The sequence below is a fragment of the Pteropus vampyrus genome, unplaced genomic scaffold (assembly GCF_000151845.1).
Source record: "Pteropus vampyrus isolate Shadow unplaced genomic scaffold, Pvam_2.0 Scaffold1, whole genome shotgun sequence".
In the NCBI taxonomy this organism is placed as follows: Eukaryota; Metazoa; Chordata; class Mammalia; order Chiroptera; family Pteropodidae; genus Pteropus; species Pteropus vampyrus.
In genome coordinates, this window is record NW_011888782.1 from 138,761 (window position 1) to 144,503 (window position 5,743).

The window sequence follows — 5,743 nt, forward strand, 5'->3', positions numbered from 1 at the left end:
TTTATCTTGCTTTTCTTATTCATCAATATCTAAAGAAAATTTATTACTGGTAAATCTCTATTTCATTCTTTTTAATGACTGCATAACATTCCTAGATATGACTACACCATAACTTATTCAGCCATTTGCTGATGACTGGACAGTCACTTCTATTCTAAATTTTGGACACTATGGAAATGCTGCTGTAATTATCATTATTTGGTACAGATATTTTTAGACAGATGATAAAGAATGAATTGGTAGTCAAAATAAATACACACTATTTATGCAATTTATATAAAATAATTAATTTCATACAATAATTTTAATTGATGTTGCCGGATAGATTTTTTAAAGGCTATAAAATGTATATTTTTATTAACAATGGAGTATATGAATATCCTTTTCTCTGCATGTAGACTGACAATAGGTATTATCAATCTTTTTCATTTTTTTCAGGCTGACCTAACCATTTCAGTAACTACTAGTGATTTTTTCATATTTTTTGGCTCTTTGAAATGTTCTTCTATAAATCGTCAATATTCTATTGGGTCATTTATCTTTTTCTTGTCAATTTGTAAAAGCTCTTTATACTCTTTCTCCTGATTTTTAAATACAGTTTCCAAATCTCTTTATCTGTTGTCTTTGTGTTATCTTTTGCCACAAAAAAATAAACAATTTTAATCTAGTCAAATATGTTCATTTTTTCTTTCATAGCTTCTAGTTTTCCGGTATCTATTAAAACTTTCCCCCATGCCAAGTCTTCATGGTTCAAGAAAGCTGCTAGTGTTCTAGCCATCACATCTGTATTACCAGCAGCAGGATGGAGAAAGGGATAAGGGCAGCATTCCACGGCCCTTTGAAAGAAACTTTCCAGAAATTTCCACATGATAATTCTACTTACATGTCTTTGGCCGGAGTTACACAGCTATAGCTAGCTGCAAGGAAAATATTGTCATGGCTGACTTTGGGAAATGTCACACCCATGCTTAGAACCAAGGGTACTCCTGCTTTGTGACATTCAATAGACAAACAGAGACTGAACACTACTACTAAAGGTGATCTGGAGCTTGGGAACCCACTTCTTAGGAAAGAAAAGGCCTCTGTTTTGTCTACCACAGGCATCACGCTTAAGACAGTAGGCCTACTAAGTCACAGAGAAGACACTCAGGAGGGTCTAAACTCTGAGGCTTGTGTAAGCACAATTCCAGGGTGGCTGTAGGCTACAGGTGGCACCTCTGCCTCGGATTCCTCTCCTCTCAGTGCCTTCCTGAGGGAATGGGCAAGAGTTTTGCGGCTGGGTGGGGAATAGCTAAACCTACTGGCATCCAGGGCTGACGGCTTCTGAACTCTGGGAAATACTACCAGGCATTTCCAGGCAGATGGGGGCTTTAGGAAATGACTTATGATTCATGCCAGTCTGTGGGGTGTGTCCGTGCCAAAGAGAAAAACATAACATTGCAAATACTTTCTCAGTCGCTCACAAGCCCAACTGTCATTTGCTAAGGACCCAAGGAGGGGCCAGTCACATCTACCCAGATATTTCTTGCACGTTTTCCTCCTACAGTTCTGTTCTCAGTCGAGAAAAGCACCAATGGAAAAGGTACGTCAATGAGCAGCAGCTGGTCATGAAGAAGAGCGACCTAGATGGTTCAGCTTGGAAGAAGCCGGGAAACAAGAGACTCAGCATGCTAGGCTGTGGGTGATGTGGATCCCAGCAGGACAGACCTGAATGCAAAGGCCCATTCCACCCCACCACAGATGGGAGCTTTACTGAGTCCTTCTACCTTGCTGAACCTCGGCTTCTCATCAGGGTTGATCTGGACAGCCCTCCAGTCTCTCATAGGTCAGAGAGCCCATAATCGGCTATGCTGTATAGACCACTGTGCTCTGCTACAATTCTCTTGTTTTTTTGTTAAATACCTTTAAGAAAATTATACAAGAATTACATGTTCACTGTTGAAATAACCAGGAAACACAAAACAAAGGCAATAAGAGAAAAGAGCTCGTAGAATCTCAGCATATGTTCTTACAGTTTCCAATACATAAGTATATTTTCAATAGGATCATACTTTATATATAGGTCTATAATCTCTCATTTTTAATTCAACAATATGCCATGAATTTCTGTCAATAAGCAAACTTCCATAACACATTTTATTGCTTCTGTGACATTCTGTCAATGCTATATTTAGTTCTGAATACAGGATCAGTATTACTAATTTTTCCTTTGCCTCAGGTCCCAATAGGCCTAGCACAGAATCGTTACTGACCTGTCATTATTTAAAGTTTTGCTGCTTTATTCACCATGGATTGATTTTTATTTGTTAGATTATTTATCTTGATTATGGAGTTCCTTGTCACTCCCTTATATTCTGTACCCTAGGCAAGTCCTGTGTCATATAGGTAGTCCATACTTTATGTCACTAACTGTCGAGATCCTAAGATTGTTTCCAATTTTTTCAGTTTATTCATCTCTGCATTTCCAGCACCTGGCATTTCCAGTGACTGACTCTTGGTAGGCACTTGAATGAGAGCAGGAATGAATGAATGAATGAATGAATGAATGAATGAATTGGTGAAGGAAGAAAACACTATAATGATCATTCTTGTGGGGAGTGGGTATTAGGAGCGAAGGGCAAGAGGCAGAAGCCACACCAAACAGGGAAGCACAGCACCCACATGTCTACTATGCAGATCCCAGGAGAGGAGACAGCCTAAGTTACACGGGCAGGGGACAGCTCTCTGGTGGTCAGGGTGTCCTCTCAGTGTATACACTGCACAGGACCATCTGGAGGCCCCTTTGGAGGTCCCCACCATTTCCCAACGGTGCCATCACTACTCTAGCCTGGCTATGGCCCAGACAGCTGGAACCAAAACACTGCCCCATCCCCACTGAGACATGAGCACGTGCTCACACAGAGAACACACACATCCAGCCCCGAGAGCTTCCCTCACATAGGCTGAGTCAGGAGCTCACCTGGATTCTGGGCTGCAGGCCCAGGCCCACTGGCCACACTGCCAGGCCTATGCACCGGGCGGACAGAGGCCTCTCCATAGCAACCGCAAGAAGGGATTTTCCCAGCTCCGACCAATGTGTGGAATTTTTAAATAACAAAGCCAGATTCCAAGAGAGGAAATTCTAAGAACATGAAATAAGTCAGAGGAGCAGAGGTGGGTGTTTATTTTCCATCCACTGCCTGGTCCTATGTTTCCCTCCCCCGACCCAAAGCGTAGGGGAGGGGTCCGGATTCAGTTGTCAGCACCACAAATCTAAAGGAAACCCATCTTCCTGTGTTTGCCAAGGAACAATGCTGGAGAAGCCATTCCAAGGCCTGCACTTTTCCTCTGCACAGAAGAATTTGGGTCCCAGTGCATTCCTGGGAGGGGGGCCTGACAAAGAATTTCTGGATGTAAACATTCCTGTTCCATCACTCAGGGACATTAGGGACACACAGGCTATGATCCTCTGTGGCCTCCTTTGATCAGACCCATATTACCCGTAACAGGTAATGATCTAACAGTGGATTTAGAGTCCTGGCCCCACCTTGCAGCCAAGAAGCTGAAGAGTTTGGTCTCATCTACCTTTTCTGTCTCTATGTCCCAGCACTGCATTCTATCTTCCCCACGTTAGCTCTTATGGGGCTTTTATCACTCTTTTCCCGGACTATTGCCCAAATCTAGCCTTCCTGGCCCTGACCTTCCTTGCTTCATTCAGAACCTTTATGATAATCGACCACACCACTCTTATCTCTTGCATGCTCCCCTCACCCACTCCCAATCAGAGAGGGACAAAAAAAAACAGGAAGTTCCATGAGCAGCCCCACAGTGTCCGCCCCGGGCCAAGTATCTCCTCAGAGATGAAGGACTGGACAGCTGCCCTTTTCAGAGGCAGAAATGGCTACCTTGAAGAGGAAGAGGAGTCAATGAATCAGGCCAGGTGTTGAAAGACCAGTCAATGTTAACTGAGCACTTATTAGGTACTAGATACTTTATGGGCCCTATTTCTCAGTCTCTGCAACACTCGAAAGCATCATGACGATTCCCAATCTCCCTTAACCTCCTTACAAGCCTACTACTGTGCCTTCTGCAGGATGGAGGTTCCATAAACCAACAAATATCATGGTGTTGACTGAGGTGGACACCTTGATCCTAGCTGTGACTCACCTGAACATCTGGTACGTACTGGTGGGGAGGGCAAGCCCATGTTCTTCTTGGGGGCCACTCAGACCACATGTTCTTCCCTCAGCCTCCACACACAAGGTTCTTTCCATCTAAAACACTCTACACCCATCTTTTGGACTAACTCCTACTGGCTCTTCAGATCCCTTTGCAGCTTCCCCCAAGAAGCCCTCCTGGATCTCCACCTCAATCTGGGTTATTCCTGTGTGTTCTCCAACACTTTGGGCTTCCTTGCTCTCTCTGAGTGTTTCAGCAACTGTCTCTAGGATCAGAATGTCAGCTCATCAAAAACAGGATGTCTTGTTCACCTCTGTGCTACCAGAGTTTCGCCCAGGGACTGGCACAGAGGCTCGATAAATATTTGTTGAATGAATTAAATGCTTACTCTTGAGCATTCAGTCACTCCCTGGCGGGTCAGAGAGCACCTAATCCCAAACTGGATCGTCTGCTTTCCCTTCTCTCCAGGCCTTGTCGTCCACGATATGCCCTAAAAATAAGTCAATTCTCGGGGTCTGAACTCTGCGCTTCTTGAGGCTGGTGGCGGAGAGTGGCGATCCTATATCCCTTCCAGCTATTGGCCTGGCCTTCTCCATGCCTCGGTGGACTACATTTGGTTCCCCTCCTTTTCTAAACTACACTTGGTTCTCAAAGCCCCCCTGCCAGGGTCCTGGCCCTGAGTCCCATCTGGCCTGACAGCCTTCACTTTCCTGTCATCCACCTAGAGGTTCTGCGGGCTCTGTGGGGTGGCGGAGAGGGCGTCTGACCTCGAGCCGCTGCCTGGCGTTCTCTGACGGGAGGGGACCGAACATGTGCGTTTAGGGCGCGCAGTGAACACCCTGTTCACATTCCTGCGCTGGCCGGAATGTGGACAGGGGACCAGCCAAAGGCCGCATTCCTCAGGACGCGGTGGGACCGCAGCCCAGGCCCCGCCCCGCCCCGCCCCAATCCCGCTCTGGCCCCGCCCGGGCCTCGGCCGGGTCTCGGGGATGCGGGTCCCGATCCCGTGAGCGCGCCTCCTGGCGGCGCCGGCGATCCGAAGCAGGGCTGTAGCCTCCGCGCTCCGCTCCCCGCCCACTGCCCGCCCTCCCCCGCCCTCCCCTGCCCTCCTCCTCCCTCCTCCTCCTTCCTCCTCCTCCCTCCTCCGCTCCTCCTCGCCTCCTCTCCGCCTGTCAGCGCCCGCACCCAGCCCGCCCTCTGGATTCGAGAATCCCCTCCTTCCTCTTTCCCGGAAGCTTCTGGGTACTGTTTTAGGACCCCAGATTGCCTTTGGTTGCTTCCATTTCAGTAACTCTGCTCCACCGATGCTTTAGATTTTTTGGTTGTTACTTGCTGCCAATAAAATCAGGTAAAAACCAATGGCTCTCCAGGGCTCTAACAGCAAAATCCAAACCCCAAGGCGACTTTCTCTCCCGGTTTCCCATCCCGTGCACAGGGAGCCGGCCTTGTCCTTCTCTAACGCTCCTGCACCCCTGGGCCTCCTCCTAGGCTGGTGCCTCCGCAGGAATCTCCCACCCTTGAGCGTCATCTCTCCATGGGCACCTTCAGGACCAGAGACCTAGATGAATGAGCCTCAGGCCTCACC

General features: G+C 47.3%; 1 long non-coding RNA gene across 1 annotated transcript in view; it reads right to left on the bottom strand.

The window, feature by feature from the left end:
• Nucleotides 1–5,010, bottom strand: part of LOC111737783 — an 18,462-nt gene extending 13,452 nt beyond the window's left edge. Inside the window, exon 1 of the long non-coding RNA XR_002779564.1 lies at nucleotides 4,147–5,010. This is a non-coding gene — a long non-coding RNA (uncharacterized LOC111737783). The remainder of the gene's footprint in view (nucleotides 1–4,146) is intronic.
• Between the last annotated feature and the right edge of the window lie 733 nt (nucleotides 5,011–5,743).